We start from the raw sequence: 15,119 nt of genomic DNA on the forward strand, positions 1-15,119 counted from the left end.
GTTTTGCTCTCTCAGTTTAGCTAAGCGAGTGGACCTAAGAAAACAACCACAGTTTTCCAAGTGGATTATTTATTTTACAGACATCTGCAGGCTCATTTTTTCTTTTTCCCTCGCCCTTGAGGGCTGAGAAGAGCAGGGCACGTACCTGGCCTCTTAGGAGCAGGGGATCTGCCCTACCTCTTCTGAGGCAGATGTTTTTTCCTTTCTCTTTTTTAAACCATGAAAAGTGGGTTTCACTGTTCAGCTTTGAAATCTGGAAAAATAGGAACATAAAGTTACCAGAATTTTGGCCGGAGTTTTTTTTTTTTTAAGGAGTAGCAGTTAAAGTTAATATCTTGAGTGTGCCTGAAGAAAACTGTTCTTGAATCTCATTTAAAGAGCCTTTAAATTGAACACGCATTTAAAACCTAAGCTTTTGCTGACCGCTAGGTAAAAATCAGATGTGGTTTCTTGGTATTTCTTAAAGTTCTTGCTTTGGTTTGGTTTGAATTTAGAGGCAGGAAGGCAAGGTGAACTGCGTGAAAAATTATTTTTGACCACTAGAGCAAGGGGGACCTCTTGTAATGATAACAAAAATGCATTTAGTTAATATTTCCTTTAGACTGACTTCTATGCTGTATTAATCAGGTTGTAATCCAGCACCAAGGCCTCACTTCGAGTTTACCATGGAGGTAGTTGGCCTTTGTGGAAAGCGAATCAGTTTGAAAAGGTACTTAAAGCCTGGCTGGCTTGTGCCCTGAAGTCAGTATCAGATGGTCACCAGGTGGTATCTGGTCTCAACAATTTTTTTTTGTCCTTGCTTTTTTTTTTCTTCAGGAGTGTGGGCCAAAATTCTTAACTCTTGGGAAAAGAAGGTAAAATTCCTTTAATAACTTTGCCTTCCAAATATAGTGTATTTCCTGGGTAGTGTTACAGGGGAACTGTTTTTATTTTGCTTTCTCAGTGTAAAAGCTGGTACATTTTTATTTAGTTGAGAGGACCACATTTTAGCTGTTATAGTTTCAGAGGTGCGAAGGTGGCTTCTGACAGCCATCCCTGCTTTTAAGTACATCTTCAAACTGTACGATAACTGTTTTTGGGTGCCATTTGGGGAAGAACATTCCTTTCCTCTCCTTTCCCCCTAAAAAAGAAAAACAAGCACATTTATTTTCTACTTGGAATTAGCAGCTGCTGCTGCCCAGGGAGGCATTCCTCAGAGTTGTTGAGATTAAATTAAAGATGCACCTGCCTTTGACTGACTGTTCAGGATAAAACAGGAGGGAGGTACTAACCCTTCTGTGCCCTGTCCTGAGATACCTCATCCCTCCCTTTTTTTCCGTCTCATCTCCTGACCAGGGCTTTTAACGAGTTGGCTTAAAAATTTCAGAAAGACAGCAGAGTGAATTCAGGCAGCCGAGGCAAAGATGCTTAAAAAAAAAAAAAAAAAAACCTGAATGAAAGAACATTTTAGTATAAACACGATTTTTCACTGTCTCGCGAATCATTTTTATGCCTCTTGATTCTTACTGCTACCACTTGAGGCATAAGTATTCTTTATGCCATTTTGTAGATGCAGAAACCAACAGAGACTAATGGAATGGACCAAGGTGAGACGATGTATCATGTGGCAAATTTGTGGTTTGAAACCAGGTCTTTCCTGCCTTCAAGACTGTGCTCCTACTCGCCATGCTGAATTATTGCTTTATTATTACTTTTGCAAAAATTAAAGGTTATTTCATTCCAAATTGCGTTTGCTGAAGAAATTAAAAATATGAGATTGATATTTTATTTGTTCAATCAGCCACTGTTATTGAATGCTCATGTGCTAGGTGAGGGGTTGATGACTGTAAATTTGAATAAGTTATCATTTTTAGTAAATGTTTAATGAAGGTTGCCAGGGGCCTTTCCTTTTTTACCTCCCACACCCGGTTCGTATTAGAAAAAAATAGAAATCATGAACTAAATGTAACTAAGTAAATGTAACTTAGTAACTACGAAAAGACATAAAGAAATTAGGTTGATTTGTGGATTTCACTACTTGTCTTTTGTTGAACATTTCTTGTTTCACTCAATTCAGATTATAAGAAAAGCTTCAGTTGGAGGCTGGAGCACCGATCAGCTTTTAGTTTCCATAAGTTGTAATTTAAAAAGAATTAGGTTTTGGTTTATAAATTTCTCTTACGGAATTTTATCAGTTACTATTAAACTCTTCTGGACCTTGACCCACGTAGGAAATATATTTTACATCAAGTCCTGAAACAAAAGTTTCAGAGGACCTTTCTAATTCTTACTGCTTGTGATGGACTGATGTGTGGCGTATTCTATTAGAAAAAAAACCAAAAAAACAACCCCGAGCTGGTTGCAACACTAAATTGATTTCACAGCTGGCTGGTTTGATCCCAGTTTGAAAAATACTGAATTAGATATGTCACATGTGTAGTAGGGCCTGAGTTAATTTAGTGTGTTTTGAGGATGTTGTAAATTTAAGATACTCTAATATTTGAAAGTACTGACAGTTTATAGGAATAGGTGTAAAACTTACTTGTTAACTTCACCCTGCCCGCTCTTTCCCCTTTCGTGTCTCTAGCTGCTTGGAGAAACCACCCTCTGCTGAGAACGCCCCTTTGTGTTGGGAGAGCGAGAGAGATGTTTCGTGGCCAGTTTGGACCTGTTGGGAGCTTTTCTGGAGTGCTCTTGCTTACTCTGGGGAAACCTGTGTGCTCTAGAAATCTGGGAAATGAAGGAAAACAGAAGGACAGCTGCATTTAATTGTGGCTAAAGTGCTCTTGTATTTTTTTTTCTTGGTAGTGTCATGTTTCCATAGTTTGGAAACATGTTTCCTGCCTCCATGGAAGAGCCCTCTCCATTTTGAGCCTGTTACCGTCTGCACCCTGGGGAAAGGTGGACGTGTTGTAGTGTGTGGAGATAGGGGTACTTGTTGGATTTAGGTTCTGAAAGCACCTTGAGGAAAATGCTGCACTGTAGAATGTGGTCTAATGTCCTAGAGTGTTGGACTGGACGTGGGGCCTGCATTCAGGCTTCACATTTCTCTTTGGGGCAGGGAGTGGTGGAAGGCACAGGCGAGAGCCTCCTTCGGCCTGTCTGCAGGAAGTCAGCAGCCTGGGGAGGGCCGATTCAGGTAGAAGGCTCAATTGCTGAGGTGCACAGAGAGCAGAGGTGCGTGGTTGGAAAGCAGGAGACAGGTTCAAGTGGGCTAGCCTGGGTCCCAGAGCTGGGGGGCAGCAGGGGCCCAGAGAAGGGAGCCGGTGTTCTTGGCTGCTGGGTGCTGCAGTGGGGAAGCGCTGAGTGTCGGGTGCTTTAGGAACCCTGCTCTCCGTGGCAGGTGGAAGGAGAAGGTGGACCAGGCTGCATTCTGGTGCCTGCTTGGAGGTAGTGATGGCACTTTAGGTGAGAGGAACCGGGGTAGTGAGAGTGGGCGCCGAGAAGACTGAGTGGTTGGAGGTTCAGGTGTCAGCAGGATAGCCAGGGGGGACTTTTTAGCAAGGTTGACTCAAAGCGTGGTAATTTGAACTCGCAAGGAACATCTTATAGTCTTTTATTACTCTCTCCCGTCCCTTGTGCTTTCGAGCCTTTTTGCTGTTCTATGCCAAAGAAAAATAAGGAAAATAAAGGCACGCTTTTCTGTTACTGTTCGTTGCCTGTTTTAATACTTACTTCAATACTTTATATTCTCTCTTTTCCTCTATCACCAAAACTTAACAATGTTAAGAATTTGTTTTGCTTAAAAGTGTGGTTTTTGAGGAGAGGGTTATCAGAAGATTTTTTAGAATTAAAATTAAAACTATGATTGGAGGAGTCCAGCACATTTTGGTTCTAATCCTAGCTCTGGGAACATTCTCGATAGTATTTCACATAGAACCAAGTGACCTTCAAGTAGAAATTGGTTGGATTGGATTTTTCTAGGCCGCTAACATAGCACAGTGTCCCTGTAGAGGGTAGTTCGGGGCAAGTGGCAGCCATTGTTATTGCTTTCTTTTTCCTTGATGTAATTTTTATGCTCATCTTTGAGCTACTGTTCTCTAGGCCGGAGCTAAGCTTACTTGTTGCTGGTTGACTTTGCTTTTCAGTTCACCAGTGTTTTTCCAGGACCTTAGTACAAGATGTAGTGTGAGGAGTTACTGAAGAAATGAGCCTGTTGGTAGTTGCTTCTTTCTGATTCATTTTTACAGTCACACTGAAGCCAGAGTTGGGCAGTCTGAAGATCTCTTGAGAAATGTACCACTTCGCTCTCTGAGTGATTTCTCCTAGTGATTCCGAGTTGCTTGCTTGGAAACTCCATACCTGCAGGAAATGGACCACACCCAACCAACCCTTCTGTGGCTTTTTTTATGCTTTAGCTCAGCATTGTTATCATTAATGGAATCTTGTGGCAGGCGCGAGTGCAGGAAATCGAAGTTGCACTGTTATCCCTCTGTTGCTGCCTAGAGTCAGATGCTGTCATTGGACCAGTCATTTCCCATAATTCATGTTTTTGCAGTGCAATATATTTAACATTCTTAGTGCCAAATGCTTTGGAAAAAAGAAAAACATGGCTATTATAACACCTGGCTCCTTGGGGTGAATGTGGAGTTTCCTAATCCTAAATGGCTCCCTGGTTTCCACGGTTTAGATGAGGGAACATAAAAGGAGATGTACTTTTGCTTGCTACAAAGTATGAAACATCCCCAGTTGTGGATTACAAAGGCACTTTATGTGGGCACTCCTGGGCACAGCGTTGTTGATTTGAGAGACCTTCCCGTGTGTTTTCAGGAGGGTTCTTGGTTAGCTGGAGGAACCTCATCTGTTCGGCGCCTGGTTGGTATCTGAATAAAGTGTGGGGACATTTTGAGTTTTATAATGCTTACCAAATATGTAGCTGATGTTTATTATTTTGTCTCTTCCTGTTTATAAAAAGACTTTTAGGCCATAAGATTTGAAAGGACCGTATAGGTCCAAATCCTTTGTTTTATTTTTAATTTTAGGATTTTTGTTTTGTTTTTGTTAAAGAAATTGTACATATGTTTTAACGAGTCAGATGGCTTTGTAAAGTTTGTTTGGAAAGATAGCAGACTTGCCTCTTGCCTCCTTTTCTTCCTCCCCAAAGGCAGCCCCTTAGATCTCTTAGCTGATTGTTGTTGTTGTTACTCCTTTGTTTATAAAGAACATTTAAAAATTGCTGCTACTTTTTTTCTAGTTCCAGGCATTATCTGTAGACTTTGGACTCGGAAGATGAGGGTTTAGTTCTCTTCTTGCCTCCTTCACTCACGTGTACCTCCCCTCCCTTCCCCAATATGGTTACACTGTAACTTTGGTTAGATCTGCATATACATTAATGTGCCAGCGTACATGTGTTCCCAGCCCAGCCATTAGGTAACCCGGATTACTTTTCAAATCTTTTGTGGAAGTTGTTTTTTGGTAATGTACTTAATCAGTTCGGGCTGCTATAACAATACCGTAGGATGAGTGGCTTAACACAAACATTTATTTCTCACAGTTCTGGAAGGTGAGAAGTCCAAGATCAAGGTGCTGGCAGATTCAGTGTCTGGTGAGGAACCTGGTTCACTGATGGATGTTTTCTCGCTGTGTCCTCACATGGCAAAAGGGGCAAGGGAGCTCTCTGGGGTCTCATTTATAAGAGCATTACTCCCAATCCTCAGGGCTCCATTCTCGTGACCTGATCACCTCCCAAAGGCCCCTCCTCATACCATCACATTGGAGGTTAGGTCTTAACATAAGAGTTTTGGAGGGACACAAACATTCAGTCTGTAGCAGTACTTAAAGCTTAACCCCAAACTCGCACCCGTTGTTGAAACCTTCTCTTAGGAAGTTCAGGTAGAGAAAGACAGGCTGTCCATTTCACCTTTCCAGGGAGTCTTCCTGTGGCCTCCTGACCTGCTGCGTCTGGACTGGTGGTCTTTCACACTTGGTGCACGACTGGTGCCCTCTGTCTTTCTTTGCCTTCGTCTGAGGGATTCCTCTGTTTACACCATTGTGTTGGTGCAACATACCTTGCAGTGCCTTCCTGTGACTATAGGGTAGGGTACATGGGAGATAAGTTTTTTGAGGCCTTGGATATCTGAAAACTTCCTTGTTTTTACTTTTCCCCTTGATGGATATTTTGGCATGATATATAGTCATAGGGTGGAAATTATTTTTCTCCACAATTTTGAAGGTCTTTCTCCATTGTGTTTTAGCTTCCAGTGTTGCAGTGCCACACCAAACTAGATTCTGTATACACAAGCTGTGTTGTTCTTCCTGAACTTAATAGAATCTGAATTTTTTCTTTGTGATCTGAAGTTTCATGATGACGTGTCTTGATGTGGGTCTATTTTGATTTTTTGTGATGAGTACTTCGTAGGCCCTTTTAATCAGGCAACTTAGGTCTTTTTGTTGAATTATTTCTTTGATTCTCCTCCCTCCTTCATTTTCTGTGTCTCTTAAACTCTATCATTTGGATGTTGGACCTTCTAGACTGGTGCTCAAATATTCTTATGTTTTTTAAACCTATTTTTCATCTCTTTGTCTCTTTTACTTGGCTTTCTGGGAGATTGTCTCAACTTTATCTTCCAGCTCTTCCAATGAGTATTTTATTTCTGCTCTTGTTTTTTAAATCCTAAGAGTTCTTTTTGGCTCTCTGAATGTTCCTTAATTGTTTCAGTTGAAATGTCGGCTCTTATCTCTGTGAGAATGTTAATCGTAGTTATGTTGTTTTTCCCCTCAGAATAGATTCTCTTCCTCCAAGGCTCCTTCTCCCTCCTAGTTTGTTTTGGTCTCTGTTTTTTACAGTAGAGGCCACCCTCAAATATCCTCTCATATTTAAGAGTGGGGGCTGCTGAGCTGGTTGGAAATCTGAGCCCTTGAATGGAACATGTTTAACCACAGTGATGTTTGGGGCTCCCCCTGGACAGTAGGGTTGAGGAATCGCTTATGTTCGTTTCTTGTAGCTTTTTGTACATTTTGCCTTCCTGGAGAAGCCTTCCCTTGAGCCTTCTGACTTGTTCTGGGCTGGACTGGTGGTTGTCCACACTTGGAGCACCCCTAGGCTAATCTCTCCCCCTTCCCTTGTTCTGAACCTGAGCGTTGGGTGGAGGGAAAGGACTGAGTGTGGGGGCAGTGTGTTGCGTAGCTTTAGTCCTGCTCCAGAAGCCCTCAATTTTCCTTTCCAGAGAAGATGCTTTCAGTTTCCTTGATTGGGGAGGCACGAGGCAATTGCCTGGCTGTGAGGAGTGGGGAAGGCCATCTGGGTATCTCACCACTTCTTTAGCTGACTTTTAGCCACCCCTCCTTAGGGCAGGTGCTCCCCTTCCAGAGGGACCTGGTGCTGCCAGTTCCTGAGTTTTGGGGATTCAGCACTGTGGATGGAGTTGAATCTCTGCTTTCTCCACCTGTAGCTTAGCATTTGTCTTCTCCCCCATCTTTCTTACCACCACCTGCTTTCCAGCTTCTGCAATTTCACTGCTGTTGGTCTTCTCTCCCCTCCTGGTACATGGAGGGTTAGCCTTTTAAGGTTTCTTGAAAGGAAACCCCCTTTATTATGGTTTTAGTGGGATTTCAGGATTGATCTAAGCTGCTGCCTACCTGGAAGTCACTCTTTTCAATTTATAGATGAATGAATAGAATTTGAATTCCAAGGTCAGGACCGCCCAGTGTGGGGATGGGGAAGGACTTCTGAGTTACTGTTCTCTCCATCATGTGATTTTGCCTCCTGTTTTCTCTCTGTGAGTAAAGGACAGTATAAATATAAGCTTGCTTTTTCATATCTCGGTCAGTGACCTCTGCCTCCCTGACTTGAACTAAGAACCTGCTTTTCTTCATTCTGTCTCTCATTTTCGGGTCTCAGGATCCTGTGGGCACAGAACCGTTTCAGGGAGCCCCGTGGTATCTCTTTGGAGAAACATTTGCTTAAGTTGATTGATGTTTTGGGGGCCCAGCCCGTGGTCCGGAATTGAGTGTTTGCTTCCTGTGAGGGCGGGGGCAGCATTGCTCAAGGTGGCGTGGGCAGCTCAGGGCTTGGGCACAGATGCACAGCAGATGTTGGGTAGCTTACCAGAGCGGGCTCGGGCGCACGTGTGGTGGACCCAGTTTGCCACGTGTTAGAGGGTTGTGCGCTGTGGACCCAGGAATGAAGAGTGGGCTTCTCTGCATGCCCAGTGCGCGGGCACAGGCTTGGGGCATGGCCTGGCGCTCTTCCTTAAATCCTCAGACAAATGGACAGATGATTCGAAGGGTGCATATTCTACTTAAGAACAAAGTACTGTTTTGGGTGGAAATTTACAGTGATAAACCATTGAGGGAAAATGAAAAGTAATCCAGAACGTGGGGACCGAGTGTTGGTCAGCAGCTATTTTAGGCACAGTTTCGTAGGATAACTTGAAAATCATGTTCGTTGTTAAATTGCTACCTGACCTCCTGATGAACTGAGAACCTGCTGAAGAAAGGTATTGCTGGGACATTCCTTTAGTGTGTTTGATGTACTTTCCTTGTGCCAAACATTTCTGGAGAGGTAATTTAAAAAGAAAAAGATATGTAAGTACAAAGAATTACTCACTTCCTCAGCTGTTCCCACCAGTAGGTGGGTTTTTTTTCCTTCTGCTTCCCTGTGTTGCCTGAGTGGGTAAGTGGAACAGGTGAACAGTGCCTTTGGCCTTGCTGTGTTGATGTCAGTCGAGAAAATAAAAGTTTATAGCCCTTAGTGAGAGCCCTGTAGGAAGGGGACTGAGTTTTATTGTCTTGCTCTCCAGGGCCAGGCACTGTGCCTTGGGTAATCAATCCTCAAGGCCCTGCGGAGGGAAGGGCTGTTACGCCAGCTTTCAGATGAGAAGCCTGAGGCTTATGAAGCTCAGGACCCTCAGCTAGAAAACAGCCGAGCCGGGTGTGGAGCCCTGACTTTGGGTGCTGGGGTTTGTGTTCTTGCCTTCTTACTCCAGAACGCCTCCACCAGGCATCTCAGATCCCGCCCCCTCCCACTCCTGCCCCTCACGTGGCTTCTGTTTCCCTAATGGTCAGATTGTGTGGCCAGCTTCCTGAAACCAGCCCAGTTCAGGGTTAGTAACTGATGGTGTTTTGGACACTTTCATTTCCACTATTTTTTTTTTTTTTGACTTCTAAAGAAGACTTTGTTCATGTTCCAATATTATTTTTAACTGGCTTTCTGGAATTTAGGATGTGGGTGTGGGGGAGGTGACCTTAAGATGTTTTCCCTGTGTTTCTGTTCTCCTGAGCCCTTGGGCCTCCCTTAGGGTGGGATTGGGGCCTTTGGCTGGCTCTGTTGATTACCTTTCAGGTGTTGCCCAGATTGCTTTGCACTGTGAAGAAGTACTAACTGAAAAAAGTATCCAGTAATCTAACACAGTGATTTCAGGTTTTAGCATTGATCCCCATCACCTGGAGGGCTTGATAATCTGCAGACTGCAGGGCTGTAGTCTGGGATGGAGTTTGCATTTCTAATAAGCTTCCGGGTGTGTGGCTGCCTCAGGGACCACATTTTGAGAACCACTACACTGTAGAACTAAAAATCCTGACATCCCTATTGCACCCCACTGTGGAGCACACTATAGCGATGCCCACTTGAAAAGCAGCACAATGGAAAACAATGCTTGCGATTTAACGGCTTGTATTTCAGAAGACTGACTTTGGGAATTAAATAGGCTTTTTTTTTTTTAATAATTTTATTTATTTATTTTCCCCGAAAGCCCCAGTAGATAGTTGTATGTCATAGCTGCACGTCCTTCTAATTGCTGTATGTGGGACGCGGCCTCAGCATGGCCAGAGAAGCAGTGCGACGGTGCGCGCCCGGGATCCGAACCCGAGCCGCCAGCAATGGAGCGCGCTCACTTAACCACTAAGCCATGGGGCCGGCCCTAAATAGGCTTTTTAGTTGTAAGAATTATTAGGGCCTTTGCTATCTTAGCATGTATTGTAAACCTGTTGGGGGTGGAGGAAGATGTGTGCGCCCATGTCTTTTTGACCTCAAAACCTCATTTTTTTAAGAAATGTATCTCTCAGAATTAGCATTCTGTGGTTCTTTTAGAAAACCCTGGACTGAAACAAAAGCCCTGAACCTGATAATCTTCCACAGTGTTGCCAGGATAATCTCTCTTTCTCTTAACTGTTGTTTCCATCACGTCACTCTCTGCTTAAGAACCTTTGGTGGGGGGGCTGGCCCGGTGGCATAGTGGTTAAGTTGGCGTGCTCCGCTTCGGTGGCCCGGGGTTTGTGGGTTTGGATCCCAGGCGTGGACATACACATCACTTATCAAGCCATGCTGTGGCAGGCGTCCCACATACAAAACAGGAAGATGGGCATGGATGTTAGCTCAGGGTGAATCTTCCTCAAGCAAAAAGAGGAAGATAGGCAACAGATGTTGACTCAGGGCCAATCTTCCTCTCCAAAGGAAGAAAAAAAGAACCTTTGGTGGCTTCCTGACCAAATATAAACTCCAGCTTAAAACTCAGGGCCTTGTATTAGTACCCAGTTTCCTCTTGTGCTGCTTTCCAGCCATCTCTCCCTTTGTTGGCTCCTCACGCCTCCCTATGCTCCTTCTGCCTCTGGGACCCTTCTCACCTGGCAGGATACCCCCAGATTCCTTTGCCCAGTAACCCCTGCTGAACTGTTAGTATTTATATTATGTTGCCTTCTTTTTCTTATTTGGATTTTAAGGGAAGACTTCAGGGAAGGTCTGCACCATCCATCCAAAGTAACACAGAGGCCTCAGTGATGAACACCTGCTGGCCGTGTTGGGGGGGCGGTTAGGAAATGAATTCACCTGTGTGGGGAGGGCCAGTTAGGAAAGGAATGGGCTCTCTTTGGACAAAATGATTTTCTTTTCTTCTGGTTGTTCTGTTTAACACTTGACTGAAGATATGCGTATATCTCTAACTGAGAGAAATATTCCGGACCTGTAGTCTTTTTAATATTTGGGATGTCAGAGGTTTTATGCTTTTATGTATAAATAGTTGATTTGATTTTTTAATTCAAAAAATGATCAGTATTTCTGTATTAGCGGTCTTGTATTAGAGTGTACTATGATTAGCTAGGCTTTGATCTTATCAGACTTGCTTATTTGAGAGTGTTTTTTTTGCGGGGGAGGAGGGCTTGATTTTTTTTTTTTTTTAAGTGCATTGTAGTTTTTCTGTAGTTGGTTATGTGGCTTTTTCCAATATAAGGGGGGTAACTGGCATATTAAGCAGACTTAGGGGATGGACTGTGTTAGGACAGGTAGTTGTGAGGTTTGAGCTCTTCTGTTTTCTTTGTTAATAGTGAATCTGAAGTGTGTCTAAAAGACCCAGTTTGTTATTCTGAATGCCTCCCTCCATATTGTCTTCTTCAGGAAAAAAGGAAGTGCTACGTGAAGTGAAACTGCGTGCATTTCCTGGCCTGGTCGTGCAGGCTGCCTGTCTTCGTCAGTGAAGCGTGCGGGGTGTGAGTGAAGCGCGCACACCTAATGGTCGTGGTGGTCTCAGGTCACATTCCCAGATGGGCCAGGGCCTGCAGCTCCAGCAGCCCGAGGGTGCGAGCCTCGATTTGGTGGGGTGGAATTGCATTTCCCTGTGGGCGTGGAGCAGAGTCATATTTTAAAGTGATCACCTAGTTTAGAACAGTTCTGAGTTGAAAAGCAGCTTTCCCAGGGATCTGCCTGATTCCTTCTTCTTGGGTGAATTACTGTTTATGTGGAGCAAATGGTTTCTTGAGAGCAGGCCTTCTCAGTCTCTCCCCCAATATATAGATATATGTTTATGTTCATATATGCGTGTGCATATAAAATGTTATTTTATTATTTCTTCATTGTAACCTGACTTTTATCAGTAAGTAGCCTAAAAGAAGCTTGTAGCACTCCTGGTCAGAGATAATTTTTCCTCTTTATTTCCAAAGGAACGAGCCCTCAACATCCTGAAAAATAGTTGGAGTGAAAAGTTATTAGATGATAAAATATTTTAATCCTTTTTAAAATGATAAAATTCTCAGTGTTTTTATACATGGCCTGTTGCATAGATAATGTCTACATATGTTAGCTGTGGCAATGAAATAAGGCTGTTTTTGAAATTCCATGGAAATGGTTCTTCCCATCGTTGGTCCTTTTATATCAGCGTAGCGATAGCTCTCTTGGCTTTTGCTGGAGAATTGGTGGTCGCCAGGCCCTGTGAAAACCAGCGGAAGGGCCTGCGGTTGCTTATCAGCTGCAGGGTTTGAGCCCTGCTTCCTACCCTGGCCATGTTGTCTGTGCATAGTCTCTTAAAAAGTAATGTGAGGTGGGGGGCTGAAAGTGGGTACAGAAATGGAAACTCCCCCCCACCCTGGAAAAACACCCTCACTCCATCCCCCATTAAATGATTTTTGAAGCAAAAGCATCTATAATCCCACTACTTGAATATGGCTCTTTTCTATTTTGCTTATTTTCCAGTTGTCATCTATGTACATACATACCTATAAGTAATTGCAGTCTTACATAGGTGGACTTTTTATATTTGTTTTCCATTCAGAAGTGGATCATAAATATTATCCTCCATTTCCATACAGTTTGCATGGTGATTATTTAATGTCATTACTGACTTACCCCCGCCTCTTTAATGTAAGGCATGCCTCATCTTTAGGACCCAGGGTTCTAGCCAGGAGCACATTCCTGTTTGGCTCTGCTGGTTAGAAGGAATAATCTTGCTGCCTTTTTTGCCTTTGGAGAAAGAAAAACATTATTCATCCTTCCCCTCCCCCAACAGTGTGATTGTTGTTGTTTAATGAGTTTTTGTAGTTAATTGCTTTGCTTACATTGGTAAGTGAGACCACTTACCCAGTGGAACTACAGATCCCTTGCTGAGTTGTATCCTGAACAGAGAACAGTACATGTGGACTGGGGCCCACAAAGACTGCGTGTGTGTGTGCGTGCGTGCGTATAAATGTGAGCATTAACTCAGAACGACAAAACCACTGTCCTCTCAGGGCCTCCCCTAGGCTGTGGATGAAGCAAACATAGGCGCCTGAGGAAGACAAGCAGTGGGAATTCTGCCTGGCTGAACTGTCGTCATCTTAATTGTCCTTCAGATGAATACTTTGTATATGTGCTGAATATTCTAGTGTTAAAATAACTTTTATGTCCTGTATGTTTCTTTGTAGTCTTATATTTAACAAAAAGTTGTAGATATGGAAATTTGCAAGACTATGATAGGTGCAAATATTGTGACTTAAAATTATTGCTCTGAATGATCATTTACCCCAATCTGCTTTTGTGTGTATTTTGAGTGACAGGGCAGTGGTCGCTGAAATGATACATACCGTGTATACATGTTTTCTTCCCGCACAAGGTGCACACATGCATGAGGCGCTGCTGCAGTAGCGGTGCCAGCGTTGGAGACGGGCCGCCTGGCTGTGTGCAGCAGCCCACGGGCTGGAGCAGCGAGGCGTGTCTGTTAGCATTTAGACTGTGGATCGCCCCTACGTCACTTCAGGTTTTCCTACCAAGTGGTTTCAGATCAGTGTAGACCTTCCCTCCAAAGAAGTTATGAAAAACTTTGGTTTTAGAATTTTGGATAGGGGACATGGACCTGTATTACTACCCTTCTACCATATATATTTTTTTGATGAATAGAAGAACTTGAGAAATATAAGGCAATAATGTGAGGATTTAGCACTACTGAATTCTGCTAGAACCTGTTTGCTTTTTTCTTTATTCAAATTAAAAATTTTTTCTTTATTGTATGATTGTCTTCAGGTATTTGTTTAGCCTTAGGAGAATGAATACGGAAATGGAAACTTGTTGGATAGAAGTACAATTAAAGAAAAAGAGGAAGTGTTGTTGGACTTTGTGTCATAAAGATCTTTCCTATTCTAAGCTGAGAAACTATAAATGTAGACTGTCCGTTTACCTTGTAGTATTTTATAAAGCAAAAATTAGTAAGGGATATATTAATATTTTGATTGTAATTTATTTCCATGATCACCATTGTTACAGTTAGATGCAAAAGAAAAAGCAAAACTTTTCATATGTCAGAAATAAGGTTTAAAATCTGGGCAGTTCCCAAATGAATTTCAGATTTTATTTGTAAGTTTGTTGCTTAGAAATTCAGCACATTTTCTTATAGAAGTGAGTTTATAAATGGTGGCTAAGTTGTGAGGCTAGGCTGGAAAAGACTAACTAAATTGTAATGGTAAGAGTTAAGTTCCTGGTTCTGAAGGCAGTAAAGTAGTTGGTATAAGGAAGAATTTTCTTTACTTTTCTTGGTGCAGGACTGGTCCCCGCAGTATTGCTGAGTTCACATTGGTCCCTTGCGCTGTGCTGGCCCTCGCTGTTACCTCCAGTACCCTTCTCCTCCATCCTTTAATGCCTTCCTTTCATGATAGCACAGCTCAATAATTAAATATTGAGAGGTGACAGTGAAGATTAATGTAGGAAATGATGCCTGAGCTCTGTTCTAGAAGAATTACTTTTAAAGGCAGAAGGAATCCAGACAGATTAGAATGTTCAAAAGTGTACGAGTTTTTTTAATAGCATAGAGTATTGGAAAAGTGCAAGGAGTTCGGTTTTGCTGGACTTCAAAGGGAAAGGAAGGAGAACAAGAGACAGGAGACTGAGGAGGTAGTCGGGAACCAAATCGTAAAGGAAGGCGCATGCTGAGCCTATTAGGTGTTATGAAATTTCTAGGACAGCTGGAAGCAGCAGAATGAGACCAATTTGGGGTTTTAACAGTTTGGTTGTTGGGCTGGAGAGGGCGGAGGCTGGTCCCTCAGCCCGGAAACCGTTGCTGTGGCCCGGGGAGAGCTGATGTGGGACTGGACAGAGTCATCAGTGGCTGGGTGGGGAGCAGGGGAAGGGGTGCAAGGGGGAGCCGTGTAAGAGGGTAAAGTGGGCTGGGTTTGGTGATGATGGCGAGGGAGGGAGGATCCTAGGATGGTCTCTAGGGTTTTGGCTTGGGTGTGTGGGTGAGTGAATGGTGGGGCCACCGACTGGCGTAGAAGATGAAGAACCTATGTAGGTAAGGAATTGTATTTCAGGTAACTGGGATGTAGGAGGAGAAAATGGATAATTGGTTACATGTATGGGTCTGGAGCTTGGGGGAAGAGGCCAGGCTAGGGACGGAGCCGTGGTTTATTAATTAGGTCATGAGTGGTGGTTAGCAATATGAGAACGAGCGTGAGCACTATGAGGAGGA

General features: G+C 43.3%; 1 protein-coding gene across 3 annotated transcripts in view; it reads left to right on the forward strand.

Moving 5' to 3' along the window:
• Positions 1–15,119, forward strand: part of STK24 (serine/threonine kinase 24) — a 116,435-nt gene that overhangs the window by 1,272 nt on the left and 100,044 nt on the right. The window lies entirely within an intron of this gene.

The sequence above is a fragment of the Ceratotherium simum genome, chromosome 10 (assembly GCF_057802395.1).
Source record: "Ceratotherium simum simum isolate JZ-2026a chromosome 10, ASM5780239v1, whole genome shotgun sequence".
NCBI classification, from domain to species: Eukaryota; Metazoa; Chordata; class Mammalia; order Perissodactyla; family Rhinocerotidae; genus Ceratotherium; species Ceratotherium simum.